We start from the raw sequence: 11,412 nt of genomic DNA, 5'->3' as shown, positions 1-11,412 counted from the left end.
ATCTCACCTTGTATCTGATAAAGGGGGAAGTGATGGTCATTTACAAGCTTCAAAGCCACATTAAGCGAGACCGAGTCACACCTTGTCATATCAGATTCAGAGTTATAGCGAGAGACAAAGATGCCCTTGAGCATGCCTTCGATTGATGGTCATCCTTAAACCATCACAGGTTGAGACCTCCCTTTTCAAGTTGAGGTTCTCCCTTTTATACGGGGCGAAACCTCTCTTTCAAAGTTGCAGGCTTCCCTCTTCAAAACATGAGGAGCACTTCCTCTAGCAGAAGACCTCAGCTTCATGCCAGATTTGGAAGAGTTCCAGGAATTACACTAAGCGTTCCAGTGTTGGTGGTCATCCTTAAACCACCCCCCTTATACCAACATTTCAGAGAGCACATTCACCTTAGTGTTGCCATGATTTTTTGTACATTTTGTATTACAACTGTCTTCTTGGACTCATACATACTCCTTCGGATTAAGGGGGGAACATTGGACACCTAATCCTATATAGGTTGGCGTGGAATGTGAACAACCACGAGAGTCCAAAAGACTACTTGAAATATGAATCCAAGGGTCACACCATGTACTATAAATGTATATCATTACAATAATATATGCAATCGAATGCTTATTTTCTACATTCATTGTTTGCATTCCATATAAGTTTAACATATATTTATCAATAAAATAATTATTACTCATTAAAAAACAAGTATTAAGTAGCAAAGCTGCATTGGTTGAAAAATTATCTATCTTAAATATTAATAGTTAAGCATTACGCCGACAATCATATGCAGAAAGTATGTTGACATATTGGGGTCATCGATGACAGACTGTTGGTATTTATGTCTTTAACCATGGGCAATAGACTATAGGACACCATGTTGACAACGAAAGGGTAGCAATTGTTAGAAATATTATTTTCAGGATTGAGAAAGCGAATTTCTACAACTCCTTATTCGACACTTGATACCTTTTCACTGTTCGATACCTTTTTACTGTTCGTTATTTGCCCTTTGCTAAAAATCCATGGCTCACTCGAGTCAGACAGTGCTGAATTTACATTAAAGTTCGGGATTATTTATCGTTTTATGAAATTCGCCAATTCGATTTGGATGCTTCAATCAGCGATTCCGGTGATTCAGCTCTATGGTTGAGTGGGAAATTCCGAAAGTAGTTCTATAGGAACAACGTGTTTAGCGATAAATGTTTCATCTCTATATTCGAATTCCTGTCATAATTTTGAAACTAAGAGTGTGTTAATTTGTTTTTATGTGACTTGGTTGGAATTCACGGTGGCATGATGTTTTCATGCTTGGTTTTTGCATGCTTTGCTAGGGATACTACCTTACTTAATTGGTAAAATTGAAAATCCCGTCGGGTTATTTGGCTTTGAATATACTTATCCATTCAAGTTTGGTTTTCAAAGGTATGGACAACTTATGCATGTATGATGATGTGGCTGCAAGCCCAATTCAATTATTGATGGTCCCTTTGAAATATTTAAGCTTTAGATTTTAAAGGCCATTTGAAGCTTGAGGTCTTCTCTATTATTCAATGTTTAGACCCATTACCCAGTTCAAAGTGATAGCTTTAAATGATGATCGACCTTTGTTGTTCTTATTTCAAAAAATGTTACTTTATAGTAAGTCAATGTGTCACATGTAATTAGAGTCTTTTGAATGGACTATTTTACCTTAGTTTGAAATCGTTTTGAAGAGAACAAAGTATTTTTACTTTGAAGTAAGCCCATTGAAATCTTCTTTGAAAGAGGATTTATGGGTTCATTTTTACCCTTAAAGTGAAAAATAACCTTATTAATATAGATAGGTAAAAATAGTTATATAGAAAAACCATTTTTTTAAACAAAAAAAGGCTTTAAATACTAAGGAAATGTGAGCCTATGAAAAATAGTTAACATAGAATATAATGTAAAATGTGTTTTGTTGTAGCGGCTACAACCACCCTCCAAAATCTTGCCTTAGCTTCATTTTAGAGCCTCCCTACCAATCATCCTTAGCAGTATGTCTTGCACTGTCAAGTACATAGGCTTCAGCTGAGTTTCAGTGGTTCAACAGCCTGTGCATGTCAACTTGTTTGTCTCCTACCCACAGGGTGTTATTCCGGACTTAGGCAAATCTCTGGCTGAGATTTTCCCTCTGAAAATTGCGCAATTTTAGAGGGGAACCATCCTTCCCTCCAGAAATTACACAATCCTATTGGGCTCCATAATTTCGCAATCCAGCCAGGCAACCCTCCCTCAGGAAATTACGCAATTCAGCCCAACACTAGGCTTCATCTCAGAAATTGTGTAATTCTGGGAGGCAGTGACCTACTGACCCCAGAAATTGCGCAATGTCTGAGGGACAGTGAACCCTGCTCAGCCCAAAAATTACGCAAATCCCTTTCCCAAGCTTGCAGACTGCTGCATGTGCCTTCAAGTCGACCGGTCCTCTTCGGGACTGAGCTATCCTGATTTGCATGCATGGGCTACTTTTCCCGAAATATAAAAATGCAACATGCAAATATCGTTCAGAAACCTCCCATCAAGTGCCGCATTTTCCTAGATTTGTGGCATGCGCATCATAACCTCGATCTTATCAAAACTTATGTACTGGACACTGCAAAGCTCATCCCTCACATTGATCTTACAGCTCTGACATCCCACATCGCATCTAGGAGTCTTCGACACATTCAACTCAGTTGTTTCAGGGTAAGTCTGCTTTACATGTCTTGTGTTGTGTTTCTATCGCTTCTTGTATTTCGCTTTTTGTATTTTGCTTTGTGTAAGTGTTGTTTTCTTGATTTCAATGAACGTTTGTTGTCGTTTTGATGTATGTTAGCTTGTAGAAGCATTGTTTCATTTTTTATTTGCATCTCACTGTTGTCGCATACACGACATTATTTTTGCACTCATGGTCAACATTCCGGCGACTCGCTTCACACACATGCTCGTTTTCCCATTTTCTAAATCTTGTACTCATTGTTTGCATGCATGATCATTCACTCATGCTTACACTCAGTCTCGCCATGCATCCAAACCTTTTCATGTATTCAGTCACCCATTGGCGGGTTTAGGCTGCCTTGACCCGGACCTTGCCTCACCCAGACAACAATGCGCATTTTTGTAAGTGAAGGCTCAACCTTTCTTCCAGAAACTACACAAACCTGGCTAGCACTAATCTCTGGGTTTGCTCTACACAATTTTGGGAGGCAGTGCCCTGCTGACCTGGAAAATTGCACAATGCAGTCCCTGGGCTTACATGTCACTGCGGACTGAAATTGCACATTGTGCAGTTTCATTCCTCAGCAGGCCATACTGGACTGTGCATTACGCAGTTCCAGTAGTTAGACAACCTCCTAACAGCTCAGACTGTGCCTTGCGCAGTTTTGGCAATCAATCTCCCAACCTCCCATTGAAAATTGCGCAATCTTCACAATCAATCACACAGGTATGTTGCATGACAACCCTCCAATTTATTTTGGTTTTCAACTGACAGATTGCTTGCCATGAGTTTTTCTATGTCTCCAAGTATCACAGGGGTTCGTCTGCCTCTCAACAATACAGGTACAATGGCCTCCAGGAGAATAGAGTCGAAGGACACCGTTGAGAGCACAACTGGAGATATAGTTGAGCAAGTTTCTATGAGCTTGCCTATCTATGAAGACACCAAACTGTTCATAGACAAGGATATCAAGATGAAATGGAAACAGCGTCGTGACAAGCAACAGCAGAGGGTAGCAGAAATACGCGCGACAAATGCAAGAGGAAGGTTGTCAACAACGCAAAGTCGGAGCGAAGCTACAAGTTCAAAGCAGATCCACTCGTAATGAAAGTAGCTTTGGAGACTAATGCTATGAGGCGACAACGCGACAAGAGGATCACGCAAAGGTGGAGAGAGAAATAGAGAAGGAGTTGCAGGAGATGAAGTGATAACTCAGAGAAGAACAAGAGTTACACAGACAAGAGAAGAAAGCGCAGCAAGAACATGTACAGCAGGAGGCACAACATGCACAGATTGATGAAATTGCACCCATACAAGATATAGACCCATCCCAACAGCTGGCACAGAGCAGACATGGTGAGCAGTGTTATCAATCACATGCGCGGGTGTTCAAGAGTATGGATGTCATTATGCGCGCACATGTGATCCTATTCATTGGCACACTCACCGAGGCGAAGACAAAGAACCAAGTTTGACTAGAGCTGGACATGTACTTCGACGAGTTGATGTGCATAACCACCAACGCACACTTGAAGATCAGTGCAAACACTATGCATCAATATGTTGTTGGGCCGACTACACTCAAGACTATGATGCACATGTTATTAGATGAGTTGGACAGAGCTGTCAAATCAATGTACCCGAATGCAACGGAAGCAAGGGTTCGCTTTCAGCAAGATGTCACCATTGAGCATGTAGACACCATCACAGACTACCAAGCTTGACTTCAGTTCACCATCGACGATCATCGCGAAGATGTCAAAGAGTTGGTCTTCCCACAACTGTCTGAGTCTTAGTGATAGCTTGCATGGCTTGCTCAAGCCTATTTTGTCTCACATGGGTACATGTGCATATTGTAATGTAACATCTTGTAAAAGTGAAATACCAAGTGTCGATGGTCGAATGTAACAATCATGTAGTAGTTGAAGAGTCATGAGGGTAGGTGAAGAGTCACAAAGGGGAATGTCAAGGGTCACCCCACCCTTTTTTATTTATAGAACCTCATAACTCATTGTACAGGCTTTTGGGAGCCAAGCTTCCTATAGGTATATCTTAGAGAAAGCTTGGATTGTATTGTAACGAGCCTTAATTTCTCCATAGTGCAGAGCTAGTATATCTCTTTAGAGGAGCATGCAACAATGACTGTAACGTTCTGTTGTCGGGACTAGTAGTTGGACATGGTTGTATTGTATGATTGGATCTTTCACTCTTAATATAACAAAGCCAACACGTTTCATGCATATGTTGTTATTGTATTTCAACTGTTTTGGTTACTCTAATGATATATGTAGATGTTTGTTTACGCATGTATGTATGGACTCTTTCTATATATGTATGTATGAATCTTACTGAGATGTGTTGTTGGTTTAACCATCACTTTGGATCGTTGGTTCACCTGCCTTCTAGCTCATGATGTATCTTTTCTCGTGTGTTCCCTTCCATGCCGTGTGTTTTCGCAAGTTTCCAAGGAGTACACTCATTCCCCTTTCTGTGTGTTAGAACCCTTCATGCACCTTCCTTGGCTTGCTGAATTGGTCACACCTTTGCTACCAACAATGAAATCTTGCTTGCCTCTGCGCACAACCATAGTCAAGGCGATACCATGCAACCCACTGTTGGGACTCCTACAACAAACGGTCTTAGGTCTAGATGGGACTTTTTACCGGGAGATCCCCTAACATGTTGGCGGGTCCAGGACCGTCAACATGTTCCGAGATTGAAACTTGACCACAATTTTCACATATATATTAATATCAATTATAATGTAAAATACTTTCCAGATTGAAACTTAACCACAACCTATATATATATATATATATATATATAGAGAGAGAGAGAGAGAGAGAGAGAGAGAGAACTTTAAATTTTCCTAAACTTCATTATTACATATTTAATTTAATTGATCTAAATTCATTTTAACTTGGATTTACGGATCAAATATTTTTTTTATTTTAAAATAGATTTGCATGTCAAGAGATTTCTCCGAGTCCTTGTTAGATCCTATGTTAAGATAGATTTGGTTTAATTCCCCCTTTAAATAAGCTATATGCCAGATGAATTCCATAAGTTCTCAATACCATAGGTCATTTTTATTTTCATAGGATTATTTTTATTTAATTTTTTGATGGAGTTAAATTGTTTACATTACATAAGTGACAATATCTCTACCATATTAGGCGAGAAAAGTACAAATCTTTGCTAGACAAAATTTAAATTTAAATTTAAAACTGGAATTAATGGCTCCAAATTAATTTTAAAATTTTAAAAGGAGATAGCTAAAATTCTAAAACAAACCCCCTTCTTTAGGTCCAGTGCCCACTAGGACCTATGGTAATGTTTCTTCTCATTACTTTGCAAGTTATAGCTTGGATATAATATGTATATAAGATTTTGACATAATGGTATGATTGGAAAAAAATGATTTAGCCAAGTGGTTCAAGCAACATCTGTCAAACATGCATCAACACAAGTGTGAGACTATTGCAAGCCTCAACACATTTCGTCCATCCTCCACCCTTTAGGTTATCTTTCCTTTGCAGTGACGTCATAGGCACGTTCAATTCCTTTGGTGTATTTTTGCACTTTTAGGGACAATTGCTAGTTGTAACAACACCAGAGGTAATTAAAAAAAAAATGATTATTAAGCCAAAGACATTTCTATTGTGAGGTTTATCCTCACAACACTATTCAGATTCATCTTCCCTGACAGAATCTTGAACAGGTGTCCCTGCCCCTCCATGTCGCACTCCCCTCCGTTTAACGTCGTTCAGACGTTGTCACCTAGATACGGGTCTTCAAGGTGTCCAAGGGGAACCATGCCAGCTACGAAACCCACGGGTCTTCAAGGCGTCCAAGGGGAACCATGCCAGCGACGGAACCTGCCACCATGAATTGTCAGAAGCTACGAGAAACTTTTGTGACTTTACATTGTGCAGAGGGTAAATTGTGTACTAACCCGACCAAAATTGTCGTGAATGCCTCTGAGAACTACAGAACCATTAAAATGGTATGAAGAAGCTCTTTCTTAAAACCAGTTGCATCTTCAATATCAGCTTAACTGTAAAAATCACATACAATAACATATTACAATGTGTTTTAATTTTATTGTGACAAGAGTCCTCTATCAATAAACAAGAAAACCCCCAAAAATATTCAGATAAGCAACCACTTGAAGATAAAAATGAGATGTGTCTCTTACTAAATTGTGGCATAGACGAGAGTCACCTAATATGTAAAATATGGTTTCCTTAGTTGCCTCCTCAAGTGCTCTCTGCGTCGCAAATCAACCTCAAGAAAATATTGATTCAAGTTTATTTTTCATTTTAAAACTGAAATTTTTGATTCATGTTTATTTTTTATTATAAAACTAATTTTGTGTTTATTAATTTTTTTAAAAAAGTTCTAAAAAGTTCTAATAAAAAAAAAATACCCCCGAAAATGGATAGATCTGAAGATTATCCCCCGTCGATTTGAGACCAAAAAACAAGACAATGTGTAGCTCCGTTTAAGAAGCTCATGAAATGTCGCACAAAATATTTCCCGGATAAGAAATAAAATGGACAACCTAGCATTAATCACATACCTGCAATACTTCTAACAGAAGATAAAACCACCCTATTAAAAAATCTCTAAATAAGAAAATATCATATATTGGATTTATGTCTTCTAAGAAGACAAAACCACCCCATTAAAAAATCTCTAAATAAAAAAATATCATATATTGATTTTATGTCTTCTCATAATGTATCAGGGAAATAAAAAGATGCATAGAGATTAGAAAAACGTTGGGAATTCTCCCTTGCTAAGGTTTTCAAAGCCAAGCCAATAGCCTTCTCTTTCGATGTTTAATGGTTTATTATTTATTAAAAATAAAAATTGGTTTTTAAAATTTTCTTTATATGCTTGACTGTATTAAGAAAAAATTTCAAAAGTAGTATATTTTTTTTAAATTAAAAAAGATTATCAAAATTATGCGACAAATATTTGTTGTAAATTAATGGTGGAGAATTTAAGGAAAAATTATTTGTCATTTTTAATTTTATTGGTATTATAAAGGCCACAAACTATCTTGTGTATATAGTTTTTTGGAAATTGATCAATGTTAATTTTCATTATAAAAGTCATAAAAATATTATTATTTTACTAATGTTTATATTTTTATTTATGCTAATTTCGTTTTGATGTTTTTATTTATACTAATCTCGTTTTGATGTTAAACTATACTAGCTGATTCTAAAAACGTCCCACAGATTTTCTCTTACTAACTAATTTTAAAGACGTCCCCAAAACTTTCCCTTATGTGATTTTTACTGAAAAACCTCTTCTTAACATAAAAATACTTTTGATTATTATTTTTAAATATTTTTTTCCTTTATTAAATTTTGATATAATATAATTTTACTATACAAAATCATTTCATCCATATTTTTTTAAATGATTCAACAAAAATTAAATATTTTTAAATTTTTTTGATTTTTGCTAAAATAATTTTGAAATTTATGCTCATAAAACTATTCAGATTCGCCCTCACTGACAAAATCTTGAACAAAAATCCCTCCCTCCGCGACAGGCTTTTCTTTTCACGGTAATGTGCGCATACTAGTTCTATTTCCGCGGTAAATCCGCCTTTCGACAGGATAAATCCATTACGAGTGATATCGGTTGTCATTTTCACATCCACTTTATCTTCCAATTGATGTCGACATATTCGGGCCAACGTCCTAGTACTGAATTACATCCATTCATGTTATTACCTCTTGACTCGGTGAGGCGACCAGAGGAGTCAAGCATGCCGTGTTGACTACGATGTAAAATATTATGATCATCCGAGAAGAATTGCATACTAATCTTTTCTGCGATGTACGAAATAGCATAGAACTTACACGGAAAGCACACAAAAAACTCAGCACATGCCCAGCGACCATGCATTTGCAATTGGAAACTACCTGGAGTACAAACTTGTACAATGGTTGTTTTAATCTATTTCTTCATGATTCTCACCAGAATTTCTGAGAGGTTGCATACTTTTTACCAGAGTGAGCTATACTTTCGATGCAATGGGTTTCTGACTTTTGTGGAAAATTGTTTCGTTCATTGACGATTAAGCGATACCATTTTTGTCATTGGGTCCCATGGGTTATGTTTTGTGGATTGATCATGGAAATCAGACCTTGTTCATGTTCGCCCAATTTTTTATTACATTCATGCTTCTTCTCATTACAGTTATCCTCATCGACTTGGGTTGGAAGTTCTGCGCTTGAGTCGCCTCATTAACCTTGGCCTTTGGAAGGATAGGAGAATAGAGAGATTAAGCCATGAAAAAATTAGGGTGTTTAGGGTTGCTCATGATGTTTCTGCAACTGACATGCCCAATTTCATGTGTTGAAGAACCTGATATAAAGTGTCTAAACATTACTTACAAGCAATTGCAGGATCCTCAAGGTAACCTCTACACCTGGAACTTCCAAAACACTACCAAGGGTTATGCTTGCGATTTTCTGGGAATTACATGTTGGCACAACCATGATAACAAAGTGGTGGAAGTTTCGCTTCCACAGCTGGGGCTTCAGGGTAGCTTTCCAACTGGACTACAGTACTGCCAGCAAATAAGCAGATTGGATCTCTCTAAAAATAGCCTTACGGGGAACATTCCCAAGGATATTTGCCATTGGTTTCCTTATCTGGTTAGGCTTGATCTCTCTCAGAACCAGCTTACCGGACCTATTCCTGCCGAGTTTCATAATTGCACATTTCTTAATGTACTTCGCCTGGATGGTAATCTACTTACAGGCAAAATTCCCTGGCAATTGATTTGGCTGGAACGCCTCAACGAATTTAATGTAACAGACAATAGGCTTTCTGGAGATATACCTCCATATTTCTTACATAAATGGACAGCTTCTAATTTTCAGAAGAACCCTGGCCTACTTGGGCTTCCCATTGATACATCACTCCTACCCTCGTCCCGTAGGCGACCAGATCCGATGATTGTCTCGGCTTTTCTCCTCTATGGCCTTGTGTTACTTCTTTGGATTACAGTTGGTCTTCGGTGGATGATTTCTAAAGAAAGAAGCAGAAGTTCCAAAGAGCTCAACGATTGGCAGAGATATGCCCAAGCTCGGAGTTCTGTGAAAGTTCGGTTGTTCGAGAAGCCTATCAGGAAAATGAGATTGGCCGATCTTGTGGCTGCCACTGACGACTTTAGCGAAGACAATATCATTTTGTGTGGAAGGACGGGTATACTCTACAAAGGCAAGCTGCGTGATGGGTCTTTGTTAGCAGTGAAAAGACTCCGGCCATGTTCACAGAGTGCAAAAGATTTCAAGTGTGAAATGAAGGCTTTAGCCCACCTGAAGCACCGCAATCTAGTTCCCCTTCTGGGTTACTGCATTGCAGGTGAAGAGAGATTGTTGGTCTATAAATACATGGCCAGGGGAACGCTTCTCAGCTGCCTTCATGCGGGCGAACATGATATGCTCGATTGGGCGACAAGATTCAAGATTTGTATGGGCACGGCCAGAGGACTAGCATGGCTTCACCACGAGTGCGATCCCCATGTTGTTCATCGCAATATAAGCAGTGGAATCATCTTTCTCGATGAAGAGTACGAGCCGCGCATAAGTGGATTCGGATTGGCCAGACTTTTGGATGCCGAGGAAACTTGTGTTCACATTTCTTCCTCTGGAGAGAAGGCCGAGCAGCTTGTGGAAGTATTTGGATATGATTCTCCGGAAGCGCGGAAGAACTCGTCCGTTGCGACATTAAAAGGCGATGTGTACAGTTTTGGAATACTTGTGTTGGAGATAATCACAGGGTTAAGGCCGCGGGACATGAGCACAGATAAAGAAATGAATAGGAATGAAATGACTTTCCTGGAGTGGGTACATGGTCGTTTTGCACATGAGGGCGACTGTGTAGCTCACGCAATAGAAAGGTATCATGTGAATGATCAGACAATTGACGGGGAGAGTTCAGGCGCTGCAGAGGTGATGCTGGTAGCGTCTCGATGTGTGAATGATAATCCGGATGAGAGGCCATCGATGCAGGAAGTGTGCAAGTGGTTGAAGAAGATTGGAGAGAAGTACAGTGCTATTTCAGACGAGGATGAGGAAATCTCACTTGTGTATAATGTAAAGCAAAATACATATAAGAAAAAGGTTTGATATAGATGGCAGAATTTAGCGCAGCATAGCCTATGCCGCTCATAGAATACCATCCGCCAAGTTGAATTCAATGCCTGGTAGTAGGGAGTGTAGCACATAGATCTTTCTGTTTCGACATACTGTTAGTGAATTTGTTTACTTTTACCGGCACTGTAGTTGTTTATATTTAGTACTTTGTCTTTATTGCCCTTAAATCTTGGTGGTCTGAAAATTTGACACGCGTCTTCACAACGGCTACAGCGTTCTGTATGTCTTTTTAAAATGTTTATGCGTTTTTTTTAAAGTAGTAGTCTTTAACGCGATTTTTTGAAAGCCTTTCCTGCGATTTTTTCCGGTGAAAATCTGGCAGTAATTTATTGGAATCCAAGTTTGATAGCTAATTTCTGCACAATGAAACCGTCCCAGGGGTTTTTCAGGGTGCTGAATCCGAATATGCAGTTAAAAAACCATTTTAACTGCAACAAATCATGATTTCATCTCAATTTCTTCCGCCGGATTCCGTCACCGGAATCTCAAAAAGTCGCATTA

At 38.7% G+C, this 11,412-nt stretch overlaps 1 pseudogene; it reads left to right on the top strand.

Moving 5' to 3' along the window:
• Positions 1 to 9,036: 9,036 nt before the first annotated feature.
• Positions 9,037 to 10,884, top strand: LOC149262159 (inactive LRR receptor-like serine/threonine-protein kinase BIR2 pseudogene; annotated as a pseudogene).
• The last annotated feature ends 528 nt before the right edge of the window (positions 10,885 to 11,412 follow it).

This window comes from Pinus tabuliformis, chromosome 6, assembly GCF_031772625.1.
Source record: "Pinus tabuliformis cultivar Carrire ecotype Pingquan chromosome 6, CPIR1, whole genome shotgun sequence".
In the NCBI taxonomy this organism is placed as follows: domain Eukaryota; kingdom Viridiplantae; phylum Streptophyta; class Pinopsida; order Pinales; family Pinaceae; genus Pinus; species Pinus tabuliformis.
This window is presented reverse-complemented; position numbering and strand designations above follow the sequence as displayed.